This window comes from Aptenodytes patagonicus, chromosome 22 (genome assembly GCF_965638725.1).
Source record: "Aptenodytes patagonicus chromosome 22, bAptPat1.pri.cur, whole genome shotgun sequence".
Taxonomy (NCBI): Eukaryota; Metazoa; Chordata; class Aves; order Sphenisciformes; family Spheniscidae; genus Aptenodytes; species Aptenodytes patagonicus.
The window spans coordinates 3,114,483-3,126,636 of record NC_134970.1 but is presented as its reverse complement, the minus strand read 5'-3'; positions in this window follow the sequence as shown (position 1 = coordinate 3,126,636).

The following is a 12,154-nucleotide window of genomic DNA, read 5'->3' as shown; positions in this document are numbered from 1 at the left end:
GAGGCAGTTCCAGCGTGTGGAGGGGAAGGTATGTGGTCCTCTCCCACCACCTCCATGCTCCCGGGCCCAAGCCAAGCCCACCTGTGGCCCCACATCGGGCTTCCTGCATCTCCTCGGCACTGGGGGATCCACCCTCTCACACTGGCACAACTCCCAGTGCATCCCAGCAGCTGGGGCTTGGTGCAGGAGCTCTGCACAGGGCAGTGGGTGCCTGCAGGAGCCCTGTGCTCTGCCAAAGGAACCAGCAACACAAGGGTGGGGGGGCTGCAAGGAGGAGGGCTGGGGGGCACTGGGCTGGCGACCCCAGCTTGTGCCCTGGGACCACAGCCAAGAGGTCTGTCCCCAGGAGCCCTGACCCCAGGGCGCTGGGTCTGATGCATCAGCAGAGAGAGAAGTGGTGGAAGAGACTGAGGACAGGTTTGTGGAGGGTGGCCACAGCAAGAGGTGGCCCCACTGTCCTTGCGGAGACCTGGCAGCAGGGCCAGCAGGTACCAGATGCATCCCAGCCCGTCGGTTTGCACCAAAGTTAAACCACGCACGCTGCGAGCGAGCTCAGCATGGGAATGCGGCAGGGCAGCCGGGAGATAAGCCTGCACTATTTCTGAAGCGCAGCAGCAGGCTGGGTTTCAGCTGCTTTGACCTGGAAAGACGGCAAATGGATCTGGACTAGTTGCTGAGCAGGCACGGGTGGGGAAAAGCAAGGCAGCAAGGCTCTGAGGGGGCCTAGTAGTACATCTGGCTGGTGATGGACCAGGGGCACGCGGACAGACCCCGCTCCCAGGCATGCCCTGTGCTTACTGGAAAGGGCACCTATGAGGTGACATGGGTTTAATATCAGAGGCAAGGCAGCTGAGCCCCAGTGCACAGGACACTGCAGGAGCAGGGGCCGTGCCCAGGTGGGATGAGCAGGCAGGGACAGTACAGACCTTTGTGGAGGCTCCCTGAAGGCCCGTTGCTGCAGGTGACACCCGGGGCACATCCTCTCTGGAGTGAACAGTCATATCTCCATGAACTTCATTTGAGCACCGTGGGCTTGCCCAGAGCTGCACTGATTTTCAGGCACAGGGCTGGGGAACCTGCCGCATCTTCAGGTTCAGCAGAGCTACCTGCCCTGCCGCATCCTGACAAGGTGCGTGCTGCGCGGGCTGCATCAGCACCAGGTCAGCTTTTATGCCATTAAACATCTGTAAGAACAAAACAGCGAGTAATTACTTTTCAAAGTCTGAGCTCCCTAAACCCAGCTCCCTTCGCTGCTTGGCCCTGCCCGAGCCCAGGCGCTGAGAGCCCGGGGGGGGGGGGGGGGGGGGGGGGGCCGCTGCCCCACCGCAGCGAGCCCCACGCCCGCAGGCGGCGGGAGGGACGGGGAAAAGCCTCTTTCCCGCCGGTCTCGGCGTCCCGCCGGGCAGGGGGCTGCGGCGCTGCGGACCCGCGGCCGCAGGGGGGCTCCCGGCCTCCGCCGCAGAGGGACCGGCGGTTGGCGGCGGCGGCGGCGGCCCGGGAGCCGGTCCGGAGCATCCTCCCTAAATGCCGTGTAGGGGCAGGGTGGGGTCCTTCACCCCAATTAGCGCTGTAATCCCTTCCTGCCTGCAGCGCGGCACTGCCCCATCTCCCCTGCCCTGGGGGTCTGGAGCAACGAGGAGGGGCCGGGGGGGATGCCCAGGGCGCGGAGGGGGAGGGCCGGTGTCCCTGAGCCTTGCGGGAAAGGGGGGGATTGCCGCTGGAGGCAGCGAGCGCCTCGTCTCAGGAGGCTGCAGGCTCCCTTTGCAGCGGGAGGTGGGTGCAATAGGGTGTCCAAGCACGCAGAGGGTGCGTGCCACAGCTCAGCACCAGCAATCGCTGTGTCCTCTGCAAAGCGGAGGAGGCGTTGGGGTAGGAGCACCATGCATCAGCCCTGCTGCCTCCCCTCGCTCAGGAGAGCGCGGCGATGCTGGGCAGCCCCCGGCAGCAGAGGCAGGGCTGCAGCTGGCTGAGGGCAGAGGAGCAGCCTGTGAGACTTTGGGGCATTCACGTCAAAATGCTCGTGTCCTGGCACCAGTCAGCCCCTGCGACCTCCTTGGCAGCGGCCGGAGGAGGCCCTGGTGCTGGGGCGGTAAGCAGAGCTCCTCCAGCCTGCTGGGCGACTGCCATCCCAGCGGGAATTTCGGGACCTCTGATACCTCCTGTTCCCGGACCTGCCTGTCCCCCCTGCCCAACTACCTGGGCTGGTCCCCACTTCCACTCCATCCTGCCCTGGGGAGCAGCAGAGTCCGTGGGCTGGGTCATGCCAGCCAGCCAGGAGCGACATCCCCACTGCCCCTCCAGCATCCTCCTGCTCCCCAGGCCTGGGCACCTGGCCGAGCCCCCCCTTTTGCGGGCGAGCAGCTGGCAGATGGGACCTGCCGGCATCTTCCCATGCCTGGCAAGGGGGAGGCAGGAGCCAGAAAATCCTGTGCAGGGAGCCAGGGAGCTGCCGGTGACATTCATGCTGGTCGCCGGAACAATTCCCGTATGGCATGTGCAGCCCGGGGCTCCCTGAGGACTCGCATTCTCCCAGCAGACACTGGCACGGCGGGGCCAGGGGGGCTCATAACGGCCCCCTTTGTGCGGGTGGCGGGAGGAGAGGTGAAGCTTTGACGTCAGCCCGGGAGGAATTCCTTAATGCCATTCAGGCCTCCCTCGCCCGCGTTGCTAATTGCATTTTATGTAATAGCTGCAGCTGGGTTCCCAGTCCGCTATTGAGAGCGGGATAAGACAGAGTGACGGGGGCGGCGGGGGCCCGGGCAGCGCCAGTGGCTGTGAGGCACGCTGAGCCAGTGTCACCGGGCACGAGGACCCTCATGGCCCTGCACCCTGGGGCCCCGGGGCTCAGCCACCCCTTCCCCGGCGTGGGGAGCAGCTCGCATCCACTGTGAGCCGCATCGCGTGGGGCTGGCATGGGGGTGCATGCAGAGGCTGGTGCCCGCTGCACACAGGGAGGACAGACATTGGGAGCTCAGTGGGGAAAGCCAGAGACGGGTCAGAGGGGAGAGGGGCACCAACGCTGTGGCCAAGCCGGCGGGTGGGACCTCTCCGGCCAGCACAGCCAGAGGAGCGCTTCCCTCTGCAGGGTTTCCCTTCGCTCCCCGTTTGGGGATGGTTTGCAGCATTGCAACCGTGCCGCCAGTGCCACCCAAAGGCACCGCGGGGTGCCCGGGTCCCGTGGTGTGGGGCGAGGGGTGGCCAGGCAGCACTGGCCCCCTTCCCCTGCCTCGTGTGCGTGATCGCCTGTCACCGCAGTGAGCTTGGAAGAAGTAGTAATAAATTGTTTTGGTATCTAAGGGGTAATTGTATTTAATGGACACGAACGAGGCAGTGATTTACCTCGCTAGTGTTACACCGTCAGGTTTCCAGCTGCGTGAGCCTCAGACAATAAAATAATGTATTTTCTGCCCTCTACTCTGCTGTTGGATCTCCCAAAATATCCCCGCAGGGTCCCCGTGGCTCTGGGGACCTCCCTGCGTGCCCAAAGAGAGGAGCAGCAAGAGCTGGAGGCTGCTCCCTCATGCAGGGACCCAGAGGCACTCACCTCCTTTTTGGGGTGCTGCTGGCATTGCCTCCCCCCCCTGGTTTGCCCCCCCTCACCCCGCTGCAAACCCTGGCATGGAGACCCTCACCCAGGCACTGGCAGGGACAGGCTGACCCAGGCACACGGTGGGGGTGCAATGTAGAGGGGGAGTTTTCCCAAGGAGGAGGAGGACGACGACGACGAAGGGGGTTTGGGGGGGGGGGGATGTTGGCAATCATCAATGGGAAAGACGGCGGGACCCCAGACATCCCCTCCCCCCTGCCGGCGTGGCCAAGCTTAGGCTGTAAAAAGAAAGAGCTGGTACCAAGGATAACATGCTTCGCATTCCTGCGCTGTCTCCGGGGGAATTTCGACTGATCTACATGAAAAATACTCGCTGCCCCCGAGGTCAAAGTGTCTGGAGGAAAAATTTCCGAGCGGAAAAGCTTAAAGCGGTGCAAAGCCACAGCCAGCGGCCGGCTCCGGGGCGCTTGGGTCTCACCTGGCGTGAGCGTCGGTGGCCAGTGCCTGTGCCACCATGGCTGGTGCCAATGCCACCACCGTGGCCGGTGGCTGCACCACCATGGCCAGTGCCTGTGCTAGTGCGGGCAGTGCCTGTGCTAGTGTGACCGGTGTCAATGCCACCACGGCCCTCCCCAGATCACGGCAGGGCGCAGGAGGCTGCTGCCGCCACCCGTGAGCCTGTCCTGCCTCCATCATCCCCATCGGGGCCGGGGGGGTGTCTGCCTGCTCCCCACGTGCAGCTTCACTTTTCTTTCCTGCAGCCAAGGAAAGGTGGGGAGGGAGCCACTGCTGGGAGCCAAAAACACCCCGCGCAGCCCCTTTCCTCCAAGCCACTGCAGTTAAAACCACAGCTTGCGAGTCCAACCTCCTGCCGTGAGCTCCTGCAGCCGCTCGTGGAGGACAAGTCCTGGCTGGAGACAGAGACAGGGACAGGCAGGTCGGCACGGGTGGTCTCAGATGCCACCTGCCTGCACCGTACCAGTGATGCGGCTTTGGGAACCGCCTGCTTTCCAGACCGCTGCCATATGCCCTCACACTCTTGGCCAACACAGGCACTTCAGCTGCCCCCGGGGGCATGCGGACCCCTCCCAGGAGTTGCTCTCGGCAAGCTGAGCGCCCAGCAGTGAACACCATGACCCCGTGGGCTGCAACTTTCTCCCTCTCCAGGGCTGCTGCCGATGGTGGGAGAACCGGGGCACCCATGCACATCGCCTGCAGCCACCAGAGGCACATCAGCCACACCGTAGAGCAGCTCCTGGTGACACCGGGCTTTGGAAAGGCCAATGCCTGTGGGTGCTGGCTGCTAGAAACGTGCTGTCCCTCTGCCACAGGCTGGTCCCTGGCCCTGCAGCAGCACAAGGGCTGCCAGCCCCCGAGCCTGAGCTCCCTGCCCTGTGCACCCACGCTCGGGCACACGGAATGAACAGCAGCACCTCGAGCTCATAGGAACCCAGCAGCCCGCAGCTCAGCTGTGCGGGGAGGGAGAGCAGAGGAAAAGCCCCGAGGTTACCCCCTGAACTGTGTGGAGCAGAGCCCCGGTGGATCTGGCTGCTGTCATGCTCATGGCCAATCTAATAATTTAATTGCACATTTAAAAATAAATACTCGTCTGGGGTTGGGGGAAAGAGGCTTATGGAAGAAAATGAAGAGGAATTTAATTAAGGGCAGTGCTGGGAATGTCTCTACCACAATAAAGATAAGGAGGATCAATTGCTTCTTCCTAGGATCAAAGTGAAGGGCTGGAGGGGGGAAGCGGGGCTGTCGGGCGGCTACAAAGCGCAGGGGAGGGAGGGGAAGGCAGGGAGAGAAAGGCACACAAGAGAAAGCGGGAGAAAGACAGCTAGATGAGATTAGAAAAATAATTGATCATGTAGCTCCCCGAGGGCTGCCCGGACTCACAGGTCGATCGTAGCGTGGTGGAGGCTGGGGGGAGTCCGTGCTGTCTCCCCGGCTGCCCACCGCCCCCAGCTGCCTCCTGCCTGGCAAGAGCCACCAGGAAGGAGCAGAGGGAAAGGGCAGCACCATCCCTCCCTTTCAGACTGCCTTATCTCAAGGTGCCGACCCAGCCGAGCACCGGCTGGGGACCCCTCAGCTGAGACCATGGCTTGGTTGTGCCGGTCCCCAGTCACCCTCGCGGGGCTGAGCGAGGAGCGATGCGCAGGTCCCAGCGTAAATCAGATTAAACGTTCAGTGCCTCATGCCAGGCACCAAATGGCCAAAGGTATTGGCCAAAGGCTCAGGGTCCTGCTACCCTCCCAGGCCTCCTGGAGGGTCTGTGTCCCTGTGCCCCGTGCACATGGGCTGGTGCCTTCCCAGCTGCCGAGAGCAGTGTGTTGCGGGCAGAAGCAGGCAGGGCACAGAGGTGCGGGGCTGCACCGTGGGCAGCCCCCGGCTACACGCACCCTCATCCCGGCCCTTCGGCTGCCTGTGGAGCACCGTGGGTTTGCACAAGCCGCTGGCAGTTGTCCTTCAGGCAGCGCGGGTCCCCGGGCTGGCCCGTCTGGGGCAAAGCCCTGACAGCGCAGTGACTCAGGTGGCCCTGTGGGACACAGAGGTTTGCAACACCTTCTCTCACCACCGTGCCATGGCGATGGCATCCCTGCAGTGCCCAGGCCAGCGCCCCTCCGGCTGGGCACGGCTCCTCTGAGGCTGGTGCACCGGGGGAAAGCCAGACCCCAAGGGAGGCTGCACCCCAACACCGCGACCCTGCCGGCCGGGTCTGCATGGCAGCGGGCGCAGGGCTGCCGTTAGCCAGCACAGAGGGAGCAGGAGGCTCCAAAACACCTCTGCCAAGAGCCATTTCTGCATCGGCTGCGAGCTTCCCTCCCCCAGCCCGGTGCCGCAAGGGAGCTTGTCCCGTGTCTCACATGGAAAGGGAGTGTGGGACTGCTGGGAGCTGCAGGGGAGGGTGATTTTCCCAGCGTATCTGGTTGCCTGTGAATGCAAAGAAGCACCCAGACAGGATTTTTTTTTTTGAAAGGGCTGGAACTGGCAGATCCCGAATTCGGGACGTTGGTACCCAGCCATCCAAGGCAGTCCTGACGATCCAGTGAGGCAACGCTTTGCATCTTTAGGCACCCTAGTAACTGTGTGACTCCAGTTTTTTCAGGTGTAAAATGGGAACACCAATACCCATCTACCCACAAGACCTACCACGGAGTTGCCAGGAGGCCTACTTCTTGCTCGCGGTGTTTGCATAGGTTGGGACATCATTGCCATGTCAGGAGCAGGTTTGCATCCCAGCTGGGAACTTCCTGCAGCGGCACTGCCCTGCGTGTGAGCGGAGCTGAGCCCCGACCCCCCCCCAGCCACCGCCTCCGCAAAAATGGGCTCCTTTCTTGCCTCACCTGCTTTTGCAAGAAGCCGAGCCGAACCCAGAGAAAGCGGTTCAGCCGGCTCCGGCGGGGAGGGCCGAGCTGGCAGCCTGGCAAGGAGACAGCATCTGGGTGTGCCACGTCCCCGCAGAGCCTGATCACAGCCCTGCTCTCGCCGGGCGATAGCAGCCGGCAGCCCCCGGCGCAGGCAGCCGGTGACGGTGCGCCCAGCCGGGCGGTCGAGCCAGCGTGGCTGGTTTGCCGTGTCTCCGTGGGAGCCCCGCCAGCTTTGTGCCTCCCGTGCCTGCTTTGCACATATATGAAGTACTCGAGAAGCGTATGGGGTTTTATTGCCACATGGCAGCTGTCCATGCAGCCGTGCCCGGCCCCCGCAGGGGCTCGGCAAGGGATGGGCTGTGCTGGGCAGGATGCTCAGGGAAACGGTTGTCCGGTAAGAGCATTTGTGGGTCCCACAATGCAAGCGCGGCTCTCACATCCCATCAGCTCACGGCAGGCACGATGGGGTGGATGGCCCTGCAAATGACAGGCAGGACAGGAGGTGGCCGGACGGTCCCTCAGCTGCAAGCCGCACTCCAGCGGTGCCGGCAGAGCACAGTGCCCTCTCCCCGATCCCCTCTGCCCCTCTGCCCCATCCTGCCGCAGAGAGGAGCACAGCCCCAGCACTGCACGCCCCAGGGCTGCAGAGCTGCTGGTCTGGATAGATGGGCAGAGTCGTCCTGCTCGGAGAAATCCCACGGGCTGCCTCCTCCGGCAGAGACCCAGTGGTCCAAGCAGCACCGCCATGGCTTTGGGAAGGCACTGGGGCTTCAGGGTGGTTACCAGCGCTTGGTTATCTGGGTCCCCAGCGGGGTCCGGGACCGCATTCTTAGATCTCAGGCTCAGATGTGATGCAGCCATTCCCTGTGCTCCAGGGAAACAGGATCAAAGCTTCCGGGTGCTGCTTTCTCCCCTTTTTCGGCCGCTCCAGGCTGCAGCAAAGTGCCATTGAAGATGGGAGGACTTTCATGTGGGGATTTCTTTTCTTCAGATCTTCAAAGAAATCCAGCAATCAAACAGGTAGTTGTGGAGGCACCTCAAAAAAAAAAGCCCTACTTTGAAAGCATCACACGCAAAAGAAACATCTAAACTTTGTTGTGTTAATTGTTCTGGCACTCAAAGTTACGACAAAATGTCTTAGAAATGTCGTTGGCTCTGGGCCCACGATGCATCAGACAGACAAAAAAATGCTCAAGCAGAAAACCTGAGGAAAAGAAAACCAACAACAGGAGATTTCTACAGGAAGGAACAGCGATGTGGCTCAGTCATGGCCGTCGGGGAGATGACAGCCGGCGGGCTGATAGGAAAACCCCAGAGCACCCAGGGCATCCACCCGCATTTCCTTGAGCCGCTCCGTGCCCTGGGCATCGTTAGGAGCCGGCTGCTAACGATAGCAGGCTGCAGCCCTGCCACCGTCTCCTTTCCACCGATATGAGAACGGTCCTTTCAAGCGCCAGCGGAGATGCCACCTGCACCCCCGTGCTGCTTTGCAGCCGCTTTCTCAACAGTTATGTGCAAGTGGCTTTTGCTGCAGGCTGTCCCTGGGGGTCACCGGCATCCCCCCCGCCCCCCGGGAAGGCACATGTCTCCCTTCCCACGCCACATCCCCCCCCCCCCCGAGCCTTCTCCACCTGCCCCGCTCCGAGCCCCAATATGGGCTCGGCGCATCCGGGCTCCCTGGCACAAGCCCGGACAGGAGCGCGGAGCCACGGGGTGACTCAGGGCCCCAGCAGCTCCCCGGGGCCAGGGGAGCGCCGACAGCTCCCCTCTGCCAGGAAACCCAGCCCGGCCCGGGCAGGAGCTGCTGGGAGTGGCGGCAGAGCCGCTCGCTTCCCCTCCTCCAGCCAGCCACCCCAGCCCCCAAATACCGTTTTCTCCCTTTTTTTCAGTGCACGCAGGCCCTGGGGCTGCTCGTGGATGTCACACGGGGGGGACGTGGCTCCCGAAACAGCCCCCAGATGAGCAGGGGTTGTAGGTCTGGGCTGGTGCATGGTGCAGGACGCCTGGGGTGCAAGTGACCCACCAAGCCACAGCCATGCCATCCACCCCAACGCCCCCCACCTGAAAAATCTCTGGAAATGCCCAATTTTCATGCCTGAAAATCCCCACACCTGCCCTCTGGCAATGTCCACAGTGCCAGATCCTGGGGTGCAGCCTGTGGGGACGTACCAACTGCCCCCAGTAAGAAGCCAGCACCCCGAGGACCAGCAGGACAGGGTCCAGGCTGTCCCCCAGCGGCCACGGTGCTTGCTGTGGGCCGGCTTCACCCGGGTAACCCCTCAGGACAGTGACAAGGGAAGCTTGCACCAGGCTGATATAAATCCACAGGGCAATATGCACTCCAAGCACTCCAGCATTACCTCATCATCCGGGACAATTTATCTTTGGGTGTTTCTCCCTGTTTCCCTCTCCCCCAAGCCAGCCTGGCGGGAGCACAGCTCCGCTCCCACAAGCCGAGGCAGCACTGCCTGCGCTGGCAGCAAACGCAGCAGGTCGGCTGAAGTCACCCCTGAAAAATGGCATTTTCTCAGCAAAATGCCACTGAGGTCATTTTCACCCGCTTCAAACACCCACGGGGGGCCAGGGCTGCGCCAAGTGGCTCCCGGGAGCTCGGGAAGCAGGAGGGAAGCAGAGGGTTTGCAAATCCTCGGGATGAAAGGGCTGAATAAAAGAGAGCCGTTAATAATAGTCGTGGCCTGAAAGGGGGGCTCAGCCCCTGGCTGTGGGGGGCAGCCGCCGTACGGGGGGGCAGAGGCAGTGGAAATCAGGGCTGGGATGAACAGGCGGTTTCCAAGGGCTGGCGGGGGAACGCCGGGAGCACGGGCATAGCATGGGGAGCAGGGACACCAGCAGGGATGGGGGACAGTCACTGTGGCCCCCTCCCACCACCTCTGAGGTGCCTTCGGGCTGAGGCTGCCTCCTTCACCTGCTCATCCAGCCCTGGGAGTCTCCGACGGTGTTTCTCACCCTTGCACGTTGCTGCGGACCAGGACAGGGTGGGCAGGGGCTCTGCTCGCCACCACAGCCCCAGGGGGCCGCCACAAGCTGGGGCTGGGCTGAGCCGACCAAGACACCGCTCCTAAACCAGTGCAAACAGCAGCTGCTGCCAGCCGGGACACGCGCGATGGGGTGGTCAGCGTGTGTCTCGCACCCATGTGGTGCCCACCCAGAGCCGCCGCAGCTCAGCCCAGCTCTGAAGCCAGCACGCAAGAACGTTTTCTTGCAAATCATTAATGAAACAGGACCGCAGCACCCCAGGATGCTCCAGAAACCAAACCCACAGACGCTTTCCAAAAAGGAGGCTCTGTCTCTCAGTGGCTGTTAAAAACTCAGCCTGACCTAACCTCTGCCTTGGGACGCTCCATGCCCCGGACCCATGGGTGCTGCAGCCCCCAGCTCGCCCCATCCTGCCTTGGCAGCCCACAGGGCACCGGGACTTTGCCCTGGCTAAGCTGGATGCCCTCAGAGCGGCTTTAAGCACTCCAGCGTTTCTTAATGGCGCGGGGTTTCTTAATGACGCGGGAAGCACGCGGGGAATGCGCGGCGGGGGGCAGAGCGTGCGTGGTCCCCCACGGCTTCAGCCACACGGGACGAGGGGCGGCATTCCTGGCAGGCAGCCCTGCACCTGCGGCTCAGCCTCTCCACGGTGGGGTGGAGGAGACCTGAAATGTCTCCTATTAACCCCACTGGAAACGGGAAATCGTTACAGTGCTTTTTAGAGCAATAAAACTGGTTTCAATGCCGCAGCAGGAGAAGAGGATAAAGGAAGCTGGGGGAAAGGGCCAGGGAGGAGACAACCCCGTGGTTTGCACCACGGCCGAGCTCCGGCTGCTAAGGCTCAGCCTTGCTCAGTCCTTCCTCTGGCAGAGGCACCTGCAGGCACTCTGAGAGGAGATGGCGGCTGCCCAGGAGGGAGCTCCTGCCACCAAGACCTGCAGATCCTTCACAAATCTAAATCCATGCACCACCAGCGTTGCGAAAGGGGTTTGGGAGTGGAGCTGGGACAGCAGGGCTGCCCGCGGTGGGGAGGGGGGCAACCCAGGGGGAACAGGTCCATCATCCTCAGCAGCCATCCGCCTCCATCGCAGCTTCCCTTAGACTTTGGGCTCTGCTTGTTTGTTCCCCTTTGGGTCAGGGGCACAGTACCAGCAGCATCGCTGCACCAGTGCTGTGGTACCCCGACAACAGGTCCTGCCTCCAGCCAGCCCCCCTTTGCTGGGTCATGCAAGGGGTGGGACTACAACCAGTCACCCTCCCTGTGAGTGCTGAGCCCCTGCATAAGGGATATGCCAAGTTGCAGCTCAGCACCATTCAGCACTGGCAGGAGGCACCAGTTTAAGACTGCACAGCAGCCCCATTGCTGGAGAAGGGGCATGTGCTGGAGCCCTGGAGGGGCTGAGCACACGCTGCATGGAGGTGTCACAAGCCACAGGACATGTGTCCGGAGCTAACTCATGCTCATCTGTACTGGAGCGAGACCCAGTGCTGTGTAAAGCCCTGTCCCAGGGGGAGACACCAGCCCAGGACAGGCAGCTTGAGGCAGCAGCACCCCATCACACCTCCCCGCCACCCCCCGAGCTGCAGTGGCACAGCAATCAAGAAAACAACTCGGATCTACCATTTGCTTTTAATTTAATGGTTTTCCTCAAGACCACTTTGTAGGAAGGAGGAGGAGACACACAGACCCTGGAGAAGGGAAAGGGCCAGCGAACACGCGGCAATAGTGCAACAGAGCTTCGACGTGCGGCACATGAGACAACGGCACAGACCCCTCCACCCCCTCCATGAAAAACATCTGGGTGGCCATTATGGAGCCAGACACATCCTGTGCTGCTGAAGTCTTACATCAAGTCAGACAAAGGCAATAAATAAAGAAGTGGTGCCTCACTAAAGGCACTTTTTTTTTTTCCTCCTTTCAACATTTAAAAAAAAAAAAAAAAAAAAGATGTTGGCATCAAAGCGTGTTCTCAGACTGGGGTTTCGGCCAGATCCAGTTAGGTTTCTCAGTGCAGGAGAGGGAAGAGCTGGGGTGTGGGTGGTTGGACCCCGTTGCCAGCACATCCTGAGAGCCCAGCCCACAGGCAGCAGCCAGGGCAGCACCTTTCAGTCCCTCGCCAGCACCCTGCTACATCTCCAGCTTGTTTGAGGTATATCACCTGCCCCATCCATTATCTTGTGCAGCCAAAAAAACAGTGCAAAGAAAAAAAAAAATCCCCCCATCCCCTTGGTTTCCCCC